Source organism: Hemiscyllium ocellatum, chromosome 30 (assembly GCF_020745735.1).
Source record: "Hemiscyllium ocellatum isolate sHemOce1 chromosome 30, sHemOce1.pat.X.cur, whole genome shotgun sequence".
NCBI classification, from domain to species: domain Eukaryota; kingdom Metazoa; phylum Chordata; class Chondrichthyes; order Orectolobiformes; family Hemiscylliidae; genus Hemiscyllium; species Hemiscyllium ocellatum.
In genome coordinates this window covers 29,956,360-29,973,060 of record NC_083430.1, presented here as the reverse complement: position 1 = coordinate 29,973,060, position 16,701 = coordinate 29,956,360, and the positions used below count along the sequence as shown (strand labels likewise).

General features: G+C 42.0%; 1 protein-coding gene and 1 non-coding gene across 2 annotated transcripts in view; both read right to left on the bottom strand.

Annotated features, from left to right (window-relative positions):
* clic4 (chloride intracellular channel 4) overlaps nt 1-16,701 on the bottom strand; it is a 144,053-nt gene that overhangs the window by 86,432 nt on the left and 40,920 nt on the right. The gene's annotated exons all lie outside the window — the stretch shown is intronic.
* On the bottom strand, nt 8,025-8,098 carry trnai-aau (transfer RNA isoleucine (anticodon AAU)). Its single transcript has one exon. It is a non-coding gene; the product is annotated as a tRNA-Ile (tRNA).

Genomic DNA, 16,701 nt, shown 5'->3' with positions numbered 1-16,701 from the left:
TTAGACCTGTTATCTTACTCACTCAAACCAACACCACCAATCTGCTGGACTCAATACACTCTGTTCTCCTACACCCGATCGTGTACCTGAAACTCTTTCTCCCTGCCACCCTGACCAGATGCACTGACTGGCACTAAACTCTTACCAACTTAACTGACACACTGCTACACTATTTACCTGGCATCCCATATACCTCACCCACCTGGCACTCTACTGCCTGGAATTCTTCCCTATGAACCACATGGCATCTTATCTGCCCCAACACCCTCACTCACCTTATGTACTTACCCTTCTACTGTGGCTACTGGACATTTAAACTATAAAATCAGGACAGGGTGCTAAACAAAAAGGAGGCCAAAGCTGCTATGAAGGTCTTTTTCATCACTAGATTCATGGATTCCATACAGGAAGCCCTGTCCCGGAATCTCCAATGCAGAAGTCACGTAAAGGTAAGTGGATAATTCTTAACCCATTCAGGGTTGGCAGATGATTAAATATCTGGGCTGATATATATCATATATATTTTCAACAGAGTTAATTGAAAAGTAAGAATTTATCTATTAAAGGTAAAGGGTGACAATAAATAGAAAATGTGGGACCTATATCTTGATTTGGCTTAATGTTATAGCATCAGTCAATTGTAAGCACACAATAACTGTGGCATTGGGTGCTATTGCAGCCCAGTTGTTGCTGACTCCTGTTTCACTTAACATGTATCCTCTTTTTGATGCAAGATGCTTATAATGTTAGCTTCCCATCACATTTCTCACATATTACTGGATGGATTTTCTGTCACAATCCAATTGAATGGATATTGAGCTCCATTGTGCCTGTTTTCACAGTACTAACGTGATATTTTGAAATTAATGTAAATAATGATGTAACATGTAATAGACATTAGAAAGAGGGAGACACTAACCTAGAATGAGCATGTGAAGAGAGAGGATCTAGACACTGCACCAGAGAGCGTATTTGAGAACTACTCCCTATTGATATCAGTGAAGGAGTGTTACAGTGCATAAGGAGTTGAACAGCATAGTTAGAAATAAGGAGCTTACGGCCTCAGGGACAGTACATATGCAGACAAACTCAACCCAGAAATTCTCCAGAATGGTGACAGAACTAGCTTAAAGCACAAGATAAAACACTAGATGTGCATTGCCTCCAAGACTGCATCCGTGACACATACAAACATTTGGTGTGTTAACTTCACCAGATTCCAAAGTATAGCCAGGCAGGATCGCTAGACGCATTAAGGGTAGACATGGTAGTAGCAGCTGATTTAATGTCGGTGCTTCCATTTTGGAGATGAACACTCCAGCTATTGCTACTTCTTAAAGAGGCAGAACTGAACACATGGTAGTATCCTTCGCGTGTGTTATCAAAAGGAATCTGATATCAGTTACTTTCAGGTTAACTACAAATTAGTTTTATTGAATCTTGCTGAAAATGTGGGAATCTTTGAGCGTCTTTGGTTTCAGGCATTATTTAAAATTGCTGGTGCCTATCTGGAGTGGTATAGCACAGATCCCAAGGACTCCACACAAATTGCACTTTCCCAGCCATACGTCAATTGCTATATTCCCTTTGGATGACAACATGACAGGGAAAATGATCAGAGGCAATATACAGCAGTACTGAAAGAAGGAGGAGCAGTAGATGGGAGAAGGATCTTCAGGAGGTGATCATATCTAGCTGAGGTGTTCAGAGAGCAATTCTCCTCTGGGAAAGTTAGTGGCCATTGGAATAGCTGATGTCTCGACTGAAGGTGATATAGCTCAAATCTGCCAAACTCGGTTTCTCTCTCCACAGATACTATAGGACGTGTCAAGTTTGTCCAGCATTTTCTGCTTTTGTAATTATTCTGAGCACCATTTTTTCTGAGGCAAAATGAAAAGACTGAGAACTGAAGTGAAGGTTAAATGTTATTGCAGTCGTCCTGACTTAATCTATTTTATGTGAAACCACTCTTGGGCTTTCTGGTATTACATCTCTCAGCGTGCATTATGGCCATGTTTAAAGCTCCCTGAAGTTAGATGCCAATATCTCTTTCCATGTGTCCGTTGTAACACAAGTTAAATTCCTGGTGCTGAGGTTTTAATGTAATTGATTTGTGTGTGTGGCTTGAAGTACCATGATATAAATCACAAGAAAACCCAGGGAGTTGTCACACGAAACTGTCAACTTAACCCTTGCAAGAATGGATTTTTCTGTAACCTCAACAACCTGCAGGTGGCAGGAAGCTGGCCTTTCTGTTGGAAGATTGTTCTTTCTTCTGTCGGTGGCAAAGGGTTTAAAGTAGGCAACTCGCTTTTAAGCATATTTGTTGTTGTGGCTATTCCACTGTGGGAAGTTTTTATCTCAATTTTTTTATTGGCATACCTCAAACGTTCGGCATTGCATTTCTTAAATGAGTAAGCTTACAAATTGCTTGGGTGATACTCGCATAAAAGCATAGATCTGCAGGAACCTCACCAGGTACTGTCAGATTCTGAGGTTGTAGAATCACATCATGCCAAAATGAATACACAGCAATATTCTCTGTTACTAATTGCATGATACAAATATCCATTCATGTCACCTACACCTCATGTCACCCCATGACCACCCAACCTCAGAAAAGTGTTTACTAAATTCAAACAAGTAATTGCAAAGCCATTAAGCATCACGGGTTGTATAAATTCTGTACCAAATATACTAAACGCTGGAACAAGGAGTGTTGAATTTATCAATAACTGATCAAATAAAATCACTTGGTTTATATGTGTGTGGACCTTGTAACAGCAGCTCATCTTTAATATAAAACATCCTAAGGCCCTTTCCAGGACTATTATGAAGCAAATTTGCCACTGAACCATGAAAGGTTATATCAGGACAGATTAGCCACAATCTGATCAAAGAAAGAAAGGCTTACAGAAAGAAAGGGAAGTAAAGAGGCAGAAAGGTTTAGGGAGGGACTTTCAGAGTCTAGGCGACATGACAATCTATGGGAGATAAATCAAAATCAGCAATGTTCAGGAGGCCACAATTTGATATCTCGGAGGGTAATGGAAGTGGAGGATTTCTAGGATAATGAGGGACAAGGTCATACAGGTAATTGAAACCAATTATGAGAATTTTAAAGTGAGGCATCGCTGAATTCATAGAATCCCTACAGTGTGGAAACAGGCTATTTCACCCAACAAATCCACACCAACCCTCTGAAGAGTATCCCACTTAAACCCATTCCCCTACACTTCCTCTGACTAATGTTCTGAGCCTACACATCCCTGAACACTATAGGCAATTGAGCATGGCCAATTCACCTAAGTGCGCATCTTCAGTCACTGGGAACAAACCCACGCAGACACGGAGAATGTGCAAACTCCACACAGTCACCCAAGGCTTAAATTGAACCTGGGTTCTGGCTCCCCCCACTGAGTCACTAGGGGGCCAATGTAAGTCAGTGAGCATAGGCATGTTTGGGGAATGGGACTTTATGTGAGGTAAAGACACAAAAAATTAGGGATGATCTCTAGCTTATCAGGGGGTAAGATTATGTATGTCCACCAAAGAGTGTATTGGAATAGTAAAGTGGCATGATATATTCATGTACTGGTAAACTCTTGAATTTTACAGTCCATATTTGTTAAATGGATCTAAACAGATTTGAGATTCCAGACCCATAACTCCAAAGGATCTTTGAAGCCACGTATCATATTGAGTGCAGATCCTTATTTAATGACCATAAGGTTCAGGAAATGTGAAGAGGCAAAAGCAATCCCATAATATAATACTGGGTAAAAAGACACTTCCGAATGGCATAGGTGGAATTATGATAATAACAGGAAGCCAGTAAAATTATATCCTACTAATAACCTCCTCACTTACCAAATAATTTGCAGAGATTACAAGTGTAAATTCACAGAGTAAAAAGCGGATTGTGATATCTTCGCAAACTGCATTTAATTTTTCTTGCTCTGTTGAAGGTCATCTAGACTTGAAGCATTAGTTTGCTCTCTCCACAGATGCTGCCTGGCCTGTTGTGATTTCCAACATTTTTTGTTTTCAGTACAGATTCCAACCTCTGCTATAATTTGTTCCTCTATTTTTCATGCACCTTGTACATCTCACAATTTTGAAAATGCACCATAACTTACAAATGCTGACCGTAGAAGAGTAACAGCTTTTCAGTATACACTAACTATGTACAATGTATTCAGGTTTTGTACCCACTTTCCTTTTGGGAGTACACTGGAGATATTAAAGAATCAGCAAATAATTGTTCTGCAAAAGAGCCTTGAGAAGTGTAAAGAGCACAGACAGACAAGACTTAGCCCATGGGATTCAGAGCAATATTATTTCTTTGCAAGAACAAAAGCATGATAACTGCAAATTATTCTCTTTGTTCAGGGAATATGCATTATGATTTTGGTGAAAGCAGACCAGATTCCTTGTAGTTGGGAAGGACTTGCAATCAGAATCAACTTCACAATTTGAAAGCATGTACATTTCTGCCCTCTAATATCTCCAAAACCATGAGCTAAAATCCCATTCCACTATTTTTTTGAATGAATTGCTATCCTGTCTGCTTTAGACCTCTTGTGCTGAGAATGCAGGTTTCAGACATGCCCAAGAATGTCTGCCACTGTACAATGCAATGGGGTACATTAATTAAACAATGATACACGTTTGTACATGACATTATGTCTCTTTGTGCTGTCTTTAAGATATGGAGTGTGACTATGAGTTACAAGGTGGAGATTTCAATGGCTGCAAGCCAACCAGAAGCAAGGCAGCGAGTGATTCAGCCCTGCCAGCTTTTATGGAATCATCTTTAATTGTAACATTTTAGAAAGATCCAGATATTTGAAAAACACTGATTGGCAAGTCTTTTGGGGTGTGGTTGCAGGAAAGAGCTGCTATAGAGTTTACATGCAGCAGCTTAAAAGTACAGGGATCAACATCATTGCTTTTTGTCGCCATAAACTCAAGTACATGTGAAGTGAAATGCTGCGCAGAAAGTAAGGCAGTGCCAAGAGTGGTTGTGACACAAAGAAGTACAAATTCATGTCGCACGGTAGCTCTAATTGGGAGACAGTCAATTAGGGGCAACATGGTGGTTCAGTGGTTAGCACTATTGCCTCACTACACCAGGGAGCTGGGCTCAATTCCATCCTCAGGTGATTGTCTGTGCAGAGTTTGCATGTTCTCCCTTTGTCTGGAAGGGTTTCCTTCCACAGTCACATGATGTGCTTGAATGGTGGATTGGCCATGCTATAGTGTCTAGAGATGTGCAGACTCGCTGGATTTACCAGGGTTCCAGAGATGGGTACTCATTGGAGGATTGGTATGGGCTGAGTGGCCCGCTTTCACAATATAGGGATTCCCTGACAGCCATTCCTTTATACTCCACTCAATAATCAACCTCATTAATGTCAAAATAACTTTGTTATTAATAGCTGCTTGGTCTCATGGAACATGAATACTGCTGAGAAAAAACAGAAGTGTTGCTGATCTTTTTTGTCTTGTACTCTACAAGATAAACACAAGCGTGCCAAATTTGAAAAGGTGACAACAATTTATTCTATGGGAAATGGTACTAATTGCTGCAGGTCAACTCTGTGTCTGGGGCACTGCTATGGTTAAAAGAAAAAGGGTCCTGAGGCTTTTAAGTAATTCAAAACAAATGACAAGACATGAACAAAGTCCTTTGACCTGCAACAAATGTGTCTTGTTAGAGGTGGATTTACATTCATATGCAAGGGCCCATTCTCTGCAAACAAAGGGAATATGATCAAGACTTGCACCATTTTCTTGGACTTGATTGAGAACTTAAGGAGTCTTTAGCTTCCTGTTATTTTGTCCATGGCAGTAATGCCTCAGACCAATTAAAGTCAACTTGCCAATCAATTAATATCCTTTTCCCCATATTATAAACTGCTGTGACATTTGAAATTTGGTATTCTTGCAATGGTCCTGATGTGGCAAAATGAAAAGCTTCAGCAACATGTCTCTCTTTTGAACAGCTTTGTTTTTTGTCAACATTGTGTTGTAAATGTGCTAGAAATTAAAATGGCTTGTTAGTATCATACATCTAAAAGCAGCACTAACTACACAGTGCACTACAAAGTTGATCAAACCAAAATTCTACTAACACTTCAACACTAGCTTTCTGCTTTGGTGTTCAGCTCCATCAAGCAAGAACCTTTCTGTACACTTTTATGTTTCTATCTTTAATAACATATCACTGTATTCCAAGATCTCTTTAGTCCTCTTCACTATTTATTTTCTGATCCTCCAAGGAATGAGAAGTTTTTTTAAACAAAATAATCCAATGCACTCTTTGCTGAATTAATTTTGAACTGACATTTGTGAACCCACTTTACAAACTGGTTCATTTCTTCCTTTACCTTGGTGCAGTCTTCCATGTAGCCCTACTAATTTGATGTCAATTGCAAGTTCCAATAGAAAATTCTGAATCCAAATAATTCACATACATGATGAAAACAATATCTATGTGTCAGCCAGTGGAGGATGGGGCAGGGGTTGAAATGATAATAAGCACCAAAATCTCCCCCATTTCCCAGAAGGTTGCTAGATGATGGACCTTCATTGCAATTATATGATGGACAGAAAAACCAAGAAATTCCCATCATTTTACACTGCATTTGCTCTCAAGCAGTGATAATCTATAGCATGCTAGTTCTGGTCCTGAAATGTCACAGATCCACCTGATATTTCTAAATCATTTTATTTACATTAAAGGAGAAAGTAAAACGCAAAGCAAATGACTTATTTCTTCCACTGAATTTGTTCCCAGGAGAACAGCAGCACTTTGAGGGAAAAATCTGTTCCAGATGGCGTAAAGATTTTTCTGATATCCTACTACTGTTAGTGGGTTAGTGTGAACACATTCACTGATGGAAGTAACAGATTTATCCAATTGCTTAAATGTCTACCTGTCAGATAATATCCTATAAGACACTTGTGTGAGCAGAACAGGATGGGAGGCACATCTGTGATATTATGAACTACATGAACTCCAAAACCTTTTTTTAAGCTTTACTCAGAGTATAATTCATTCTCTTGCCTTGATATAAAATGTCTGACGTGCCAGACACAGCAGACTGTGGCATTTGATGGAAGCTGTGTTTTATGAACAAAGTTCTTGAGAGACTGAACAAACCTGAAATCATCTAGGAGACGAGACCTTTCAAAGAGGAGGTCACTTTTCACATCTGGTACAGGACATCAAAGAGTAGAAGATACAAATGTGCAAAATGTATTGGGTGTTACAGAAATTATTTCACCTCAGCAATAAACATATGGGCTGGATTTTATAAAGAGCTGGGTAAGAGGGTCACAAGCCCCTGCAAGTGGACAGAAGGACTCCAATAGATCACTGGGTTTGTCTCTTTCAACTTCCATCACCATTTTACCAGCTCTCCAGCTTTAATCCTAGTCAGTCTCCAGAGACCTGGTAATATTATCTACAATGTGCTGCACCTGATGACATTTTAGGTTAATCAAGTTTGGGATGATTGCATGAGAAAACACGCTAGGCCTCACAGAGAGAAACCCTTCATGGAACTGGATGGAACTGACACTTAGCCAAAATAGAACACAGAACGTTTTGGCTCAGTGCCAGTTCCATGAAGGGCATCTCTCTGAGGCCGAGTGGGTTTAGATTAGATTAGACTTACAGTGTGGAAACAGGCCCTTCGGCCCAACAAGTCCACACCGAAGCGAAACCCACCCATACCCCTACATTTACCCCTTACCTAACACTACGGGCAATTTAGCATGGCCAATTCACCTGACCCGCACATCTTTGGACTGTGGGAGGAAACCGGAGCACCCGGAGGAAACCCACGCAGACACGGGGAGAACGTGCAAACTCGACACAGACAGTCACCTGAGTCGGGAATTGAACCCGGGTCTCAGGTGCTGTGAGGCAGCAGTGCTAACCACTGTGCCACCGTCCCGCCCACAAGTCACGACAAACCTTGGCACAGCACAGCTGACGAGACGAGCGCTGCACATGGTCAGTGCGGGGATTGAACCCACGACCTTGGCGTTATTAGCACCACGCTCTAACCAGCTGAGCTAACCAACCAACAAGCTGAGCTAACCAACCAACAAATACTCGTGCGATCATCCCAAACTTGCCTCATTAACCACACCTGTCCTGTTCGATGCTAACACAATTCGTCCACTCCCTTGGACAGACATTGTCGCCATGACCCGGATATCCCAGAATGGACCTGCATTATTGGCACTGGTGCCATGTTTGAAAGACACATACACATCCAGACATGGGTGTCCTGAGCTGCCCACTCTCTAGTTAAAATGATGGCAAACAAGGGGAAATTGGCAGAAAACGACATGGAAGTTGTGGTGGGCCAATGGTACAGAAGAGGGGCATCCCTTCCCCCCCCAGGACCAGAAAAAGACATGGCACCAAACTCTGGGTTGCTTCCCAGATCAATGGAGCCTATACACTCCAGAGGAATGTCCAGTAATACCAAAAGGAGGTCTATGACATTTCCCAGCCTGCCAGGGCATGCCACCATCTTCTCTCTGCTGCCTCACGTTCAGTCTCTCTCTCTCCCTCTCTGCTCTTGCACCCACCTCCCACTAAAGGTCATGATATACTACTCTCACTATTGAGTGCAGCAACATTGATCACTCGCTCTCTCCCAACCTGAGCCTCTTGCAGCACTAACTCTTTGCACTGCCTACTCACTCACTTTGACCAATTGGGGAGGAGGCAAGGGCCTCGTGGTATTATCATTGGACTGTTAATCCAGAGACCCAGATAATGTTCTTGGGACCCAGGTTTGAATACAACCATGCCATCCTCCAGATGGTGGAGTTTGAATTTTTTAAGAAATAAGTGTCTAATCACGACCATAAATCCATTATTGATTGTCAAGAAAACTCATTTGGTTCACTCATGTCCTTTAGGGAAGGAAATTGACATCCTTACCTGGTCTGGCCTACATGTGACTGCCTCCAGACCTATAGCAATGTGGTTGACTCTTAACTGTCCCCTGGGCAATTAGGGATGGGCAATAAATGCTGCCCACAGCCCATGAACAAATGAAGAAAAAACAAACTCAAGGCCCATCTCTATTTGCACCACCAATGATGACTCTTCCAGCTATATTCGCCTCAGTCAATCCCTTCTTTTCTCTCACCAAAGAGAAAGCAGTCTACAGTTGGATCGAGAAAGCTAGGGCAGGTGGGCAATGCCTGCCATTAAGTTCCTCACCCCATGCAAGGAGAGGATCTTGGCCTGGTGTTCAAGACTGGGACAGGGCCTGTGGAGATGTGTAACCCTCCAAATATTGTCCATTACGGTACCACTCTCACACTAACCACACTTCAATGGGTTTCTTAGCTGCCATAGCCTATAACCCTTGGTTGTCATGCTTTTTCTTTTTGTGTCTTGCAGGTGCCAGTGGAATGTCCATCAGCACCATGGTAAAGAGGCCCACCCCATAGGCATCCCTTTTCACAGCATCTGAGCAAGATATCATGGATGCATTATAGGATGAACTGGTGAGGCTGCCTTCTGCAGCCATCTCTCAAGACATTCCAGAGGTCGCTGACTCCACTCTGCCCGTCACCTTCAGGCTAATGGGAGTTCAAACCAAGGAGAATGCGCCTGCACGTGGCAAAGATACATGCAGTATGTCTGGGCCCTCAGGACACAAATGGCCGCCGGGGTTGCCTGACCAATCTTTCAAAGCCACCAGGCTCTACTGAAGAGCAGGCTCCCTCCACCTCAGGTGCAGATGTTAGGACTACTCTGAGATGTTGGAGGGAAAAAAAGACGACAACCTTCTGAGGACACATGGTTGGCACCTAGTTGCAAACTGATTCTCCATTTTGTAATTATATGCTCACCTTTCACCATCATCTGTGTCGTCACAGATACAATTTTGAAGGTAGTAGGATCATCCAGTCTGATCCTCAGATGATGTTCCATGGACCAAGGAGTGAAGTGAGCAACTACTCTACTCTGCACAGGGGCCTGAAACTTTGGCAATGTAGCTCCATCTATCCAGGTGCAGAGATGTTGCTGTTGTATCTCAGTGGGGTTCAATCATTATCCTTCATGGAATGATCGGGGGGGCTTAGGTCAAGGAATTGGACTGCACATGTGAGACTAATATCTAAGGTCGCAATGTGTGCTCAGGTATCAAGAGGAGGTTTAGCTTCAGACTATGGGTGTGTCTCTACTGGTGATATCTTTTGAAGGGCTTCACATTATTTGAATTTACACTGCCCCCTCCCCCACCTCACCTTTCAGATCAAAACATTTTCCCTGCCCAGTTCATTTTCATTCCTATTGCAGACTTGTGATTTGCAAGATGGTGGAAGACAGCAGTGGACATTCCTAGGACTGTCACTCCAGGGTCCACCTTGTCATGTAGGTGAACCCCCAAACATCAACATCCCCTTCCTGCTAGTCCTCACTATCAACCCTATAAACCTCACACCTCCTCAAATCCTCCCTCCCCTTCATGAGGCCTTTCCCTCCCACACTTTATTGTCTTCTCCATTATAGAGGGAGCCCCCACACCCCACCTTCACAATTGTAAACGTCTCTGCATATCAGCAGTGTGCCTCCACTCTCCATAATTACATTCCCCAGCCTCTTAACAGCAGCACTAACAAACTGTTAACTTCTACCTCTCTTTGGATGGTCACCCTAGTCTGACCATGGCCCATCCCCTTAAGTGACTCAGCTATATAGACCCAAATGAACAGTCAGACCCCTGATTGACATCTGTATAGATCCCCGACAGTGCCCAAGCACCCAGACTGATGCCCAAGGCTGCACTTGACTTACTTTCCTGGGATCCCCGATCAATGATTGGATTCCTGAACTTCACTGAGGAGCCCTTCCCTTAGCCTTTGAGAGCCGGCTGCTTGCTTGAATCACATAGCGTGTGTTTGCCACATAGGGAGCTGTAGATGTAAAATTGACATACTAACGAGTTATACAGCAACTTGTCCACCTCCTTGACTAGCCACTGCTGAGAAGAATTGACATGCTGCCTGGCTTTGTGTCTGAGCTGAATGGCACAGCAATACAGTCATCCTGTGGGCCTTCATGCTCTGGTTGAAGGGCAAATCATAAACTGAAAAGGTATGCTATGAGCATCCAGGTAGGCAGTGAGTGAGTGCCAAGAGTGCAAGCAAATAACCCTGAGATTCAGTCTGGTCCAGTCCATTAGCTGGGTGCATTTGCCTGCGTTCAGCATGTCCTTGCAGCAACATTGCACTAATAGGTGTCAGGGCATCTTGGATTCCGCATCAACACATGAAAGCGTACTGTGATTCAAAGATGTGCCACAAGGGAGCAGAGTGACTAGTCCATGTGGGATGCCAATATTTGGGAATGCAGAGTGCATGTGGTCATTTCCTGTGACACATGCCCTGAAATGTTGGCACTAGGTATCCAAGATGGAGGTCATAGAGACAGAGATGTACAGCATGAAAACAGACCCTTCCACCCAACTTGTCCATGCCAACCAGGTATCCTAAATTAATCTAGCATCATTAGCCAGCATATCCTTCTAACCCTTGCTAGTCAAGTACCCAACCCAGGTGCCTTCAGTGATCAGAGGGAGCAAGCAGCAAACTGGAGTTTATGCATATTAATTAGGTGAGATTAGGTAGTAATAGTGTAGTGTTGAAGGTGGGAATGAACAATGATCCTTGTTATTCAGCATCTTGTCACTCTCTAGTGAGAATTTCAACAACAGAAACTCTGCTGGAAAGTGTGACTTGTTGCTCCCACTTGACTTCTCACTTAACTTTCCCAGATTTCCCATCTTGGCCCACATTGTTCAGGGACTGGGAAGATTTTCACTTCTGAAACAAAACAATCTTTGATGAGGTACTAATGCCTGAAGTCAAGCACAAGTCAATAAGGTGGCCAAGTAGCCTTATTTTAATGGATGAATGACAATGTGTGTCAATGGCTGTTATGTTACAGGGGTATCACAGAGAAACGCAAACCACACCAGCAGAACTCATTGTACAACACACACCCAACCCCAATCAGAATTGCTGAACAAAGGTATCTGTTCACAATGAGCTAACCAGTAAAATGCTAGTAATGCTTGGAAATGAACATTCTGGTCATACTGGACTCGAGTCTGAAGGTTATGAGATGGACCAGTGTGTGTCATTTGCAGATTTTACTGATTTTTCCTTCTGTCACAGTTTTAATTAAAGGATTAAATATTAATAAGACATGTCCCAAACCAGTCTCAGGGCACAGATTTATAGCAGACAAGTGAGGCTGGCTATTTTAGTCACACAGGCCCTTCCCCTTGCTGCCAGCTCCCCCCACCCCAGGGAAACAGTGTGTAAGAAGCCATAAAGGCTCAGTCCTTCTTTCCACGCTCCGATTTCAGACAAAAATTCATTAAGTAGTCATGTGGCACGGGCTCAAAATAAACAACCTTCGCTCAGCTTAAAAATAACATTCCTCCAAGACAGCGTGGCACAGAATGTGAATCAGAGACTCGATCTATCAGACTCTTAATTCAAATAATTTGCAGAACAAGGTACACACCCAGTGTTTTCTGGAGCCAACACTGCAAAGCTTCAACTGAAAGAAAATGCTTCACAGAGCTGAAGGTTGTTAATCACCATTTCATCTTCTCCAGGGGTTCGGGTGACAGCACATCCTGTTAACTCTTAAGGCACCAATCACTCCACCATTTATAATTAATAACACCTCAATAAATACTTCTTAAGTGTTAAAAGCAATAAAGCAATGTAGAAGAGGGAGAATGAGCCACAACACATTTCCTCAGGGCTATGATATTGTGTCTGCAAAGGATCAAATAAACCTTTGCCAGGTTCTTCAGGTCAAAGAATGCCACTAATTTCTTCCATACTGCAGACACTCAAATAAAACAACCGTTGAAAAAAATAAAGACATACATTGCTCACCCAGACAGACAATCTCTCACATCCTTTGCTTTCCTTCATTTTGGTATCAGCCTGTGGAATGTCAATCTCTTAATGGGTAGTTACCTGCTTTTAATGTATTTAAACCATTATCAAAACCAATGTGCGCACACGAAGGATTAACAATCAAATCTTTTGACTGACTTTATCCACATGCATTAAATTTTATTTCAAATACAACAAATATTGATTCAAGTAAATCACTAACCAATGAATAGGAAACTCAAGGTGGGTATTTTCCTGAAAAGCTAGAGATGGGAGAAAGAGAGGGAGAAACAGTTGTGGGTGCTGTATTAAGTGTTGACCCAGGAACACATGTAAAACATGGCTGCTAGCAGTCTGCTTGCTTCTGAGCAGTCAGCAGTGATTTCATTGAAAAAAAAGGTGGGGTCAGGATGACTGATGAAATACACCCAACCAAATGAAAAACTAATGGAGCAAATAGCCACTGGAAATACCAAAATAAATGGCAGACAAGGCTTGCCAGCTAAACTTTTAAAAATAAACTTTCTTAGTTTAGCATCCTGAAAAATATTTCGAGATAATAAATATATTCCTGGCAGAAGTCTGCTAGTCCATTACTGCCTGCGCTATAGGCAGATACCATCTTTTGATGACTGCAAATCTACAATTATGAAAACTGAGAAAATGCCAGCTACTCCCAAATGACACGTGACATCAGGTTGACATTAAATATTTCCATCTGCTGTGGTGTAGGATTCGGAGAATATTTGCTATGGGTGTTTTTCAGAAACCACCACAGTTATTATCACAAAAGGGTCACACCAGACACTGATACCAAAAAGATGGAAAATGAAAGCTATTAGAGATAGTCTGGGTGAACAATGCCGGTCTGAATTTTTAAGGCAATTTATGTTTTGTGCCTGTCTGCAGTGTGGAAGAAATTGGTGACTGACACGGATGCTCCGACACCCTCACAAACTCATGGTAAAAGTGAGATGGAATTAGATAAAGCCATCCTCTAGGGGGAGTCTGGGGGCAGGGGGAAGACCATGTATTCAGACATGAGGATGCCAAGTGAGGAGTCTGGTAACCCTGTCACCTTTCTGTCTCTGATTAAGTCATGAGCAGGAAGGCTCATGGGTGGCCTTCCTACTCTGATGCCAATTAAGGCCCTTACGTTGGTCATTAATGAAAATTTTTCATTAGAAACATAGAAAATAGGATTAAGCGTAGGTCATTTGGCCCTTCAAGTCTGCTTTGCCAATCAACATTGGCTGTTTCTGTGCTGATCATCCAACTCAGTATCCCAGTTCCCACTTTTTCCAAGTTCATTGATTATAAAGTGGATCAAGACATCCAGTCTGCAACTTAAGTGCACATCTTCATTTTCATTCCATCTGTACTTCATATTTATATTTCTATCGAGTTTGGAGCCAAGGCTCAAACAAACATCATAATAAATAGAGTGTGAACCTTTAGATAACTTTTTTAGTTCGCAGGACTTACACAGTTAATGGTCAGGCCTTGGCAAGTGTTGTCAAACAGAGAGACCTAGGGGTGCAGGTACATAGTTCCTTGAAAATGGTGTCACAGGTAGACAAGGTGGTGAAGGCGGCATTTGGTACAATTACCTTCTTTGATCAGAGCACCGAGTACAGGAGTTGGTATGACATGTTACAGCTATACACGACATTGGTTAGGTCACATTTGGAGTACTGCATTCAATTCTGGTTACTTTTCTTCAGAAGAAGAATGTTGTTGAACTGTAAAGGATGCAATAAAAGCTTTAAAAGGAGGTATGAGACTGTTAATTGAGTTTGAGTTATAAGGAGAGGCTGGATAAGAGGCTGAGGGGTGACCTTATAGCGGCTTTATAAAATCATGAAGGGCATGAATAAAGTGAATAGCCAAGGTCTTTACCCCACGATACAGGAGTCCCAAAGCTAGAGGGCATAGGTTTATGGTGAGAGGGGAAAGATTTAAAATGGACCTAAGGGTAACTTTTTCCACAGGGAAGGTAATGCCTATATGGAATGAGCAGAGAAAGTGATAGAGGTGAGTACAATTACAACATTTAAAAGACATTTGGACAGGTGTCAGGATAGGAAAGGTTTAGAGGGATATGGGCCAAACGAAGGCAAAGGAACTAGTTCAGTTAGGGAAACCTGGTCAGCAAGGTTGACTGGGCCTAAGGTGCTGTTTCTGTGCTGTGCATAACTCTACTTCAGAGTCATAAACACAAAATGCAATGCAAACTGGAGAAATAACACCCTTCGTCTTCTACCTTAATACCTTACAGCCCTCAGGACTCAATATTAACTTTTAACAATTTCAGAACATAAACACCTTCCTTCATGTTTGTTAGCTACCCTATCCCCTCAGTTCCTGTTTTGTATGGGTCGCTCCCAGCGCAGCTAACCCTTTTTCCATTATTCACACTTCCCGTCTGTGCCAATTCAACATTTATTTCAAGTCTGGCTTATCATCGGCAATCCTTTTTCTGCTTCTCCTTTTGTCTCACACACACACGCACAACAAAGGGTCACTAGACTCGAAACTTAAACTCTGTTTCTCTTCACAGATACTGTCAGGCCTTCAGAATCCAGATTTAGAAGTGTTGATTGTCACTATTTAGCACCAACCCTAACTGTGCATTGTGTACTTTCAAAACGGTGGAAGAAAAGAAATAAAAACAATTAAAAATGTGTGAATAAAGCAAAATAAGTCAAAACAAACCATGGATGATTTTACTGAACAAGTTAACTGATCGGGAATAGTGCTGGGAGAGTTAATTTTTGAGGTGTTGAAGGTCAGGCAGAATAGTTTATCTAAACCTTGAGTCAGACAGATGACTTAATAACTATTCTTGAGGTTCTAACAGACATAGTCGGTAGTGAGTGCCAGTTTTTCCTGTGATTTGCCAACTCTCAGACTCTCCATTGATGACCTAATTAAGCCAGCCTGAGTCACTAGAAATCAGCAATAGCTGGAATTATTTTTAAAAGCTGAATTTCTTCCTTTCTTGGTCAAACTTGAGCTGCACACCACAGACATGTGACCTTCTATGTCAAAACCACATAAGGCTGGAACAACACTGACTCAGACTGATAGGGCCTGATCACATTGTGATTTGATTTTCTGACCTCACATGCATAAATATTTTAATATCCTCCTGTGGATTTTACAATCCATGTTGCATATTACTCTGTCAAAGTATGGTGCTGGGTAGCTATATGATTTCCTCCCTTGGGAATCTGTAATCTCAGTTTTATGTTAAGGGATACAAAATGGGAGGATCCTGAAGTGCAACATAAATGCAGGCATACAGCTCAAATGTGCCACTTACATATAGCAAAATCTAAAGCAATTTTATGGAATTTATGTCAAGACATTAAATAACAGCAATAGATGTCTCCCTAAAAAGGGAATAATCAAAATTTGACCTCATATCACTGTGAGCCATACCATGTTTCATCAAACTGGTAGTTGTCTACTGTCTGCTCTCCCTCTTCAATAGCAACACAGGGAACAATAGACTGAAAGCAAAAATACTGATGATGGTGAAACTTGTTCATATAGCATGCCACACACCACTACCTACTATGGCCCATGTCACTTTATTCTTTGAAAGAAGCAGGGATGTTTAGTATGGGTCCATCTGTTCAGATAAGCTCAGTCCAGACTTCAGAGCATTTCTACAAACAGTATCCATTAACTGTGTACATGATGATTTAGCAGCAAGCATCTCTGCCTAGT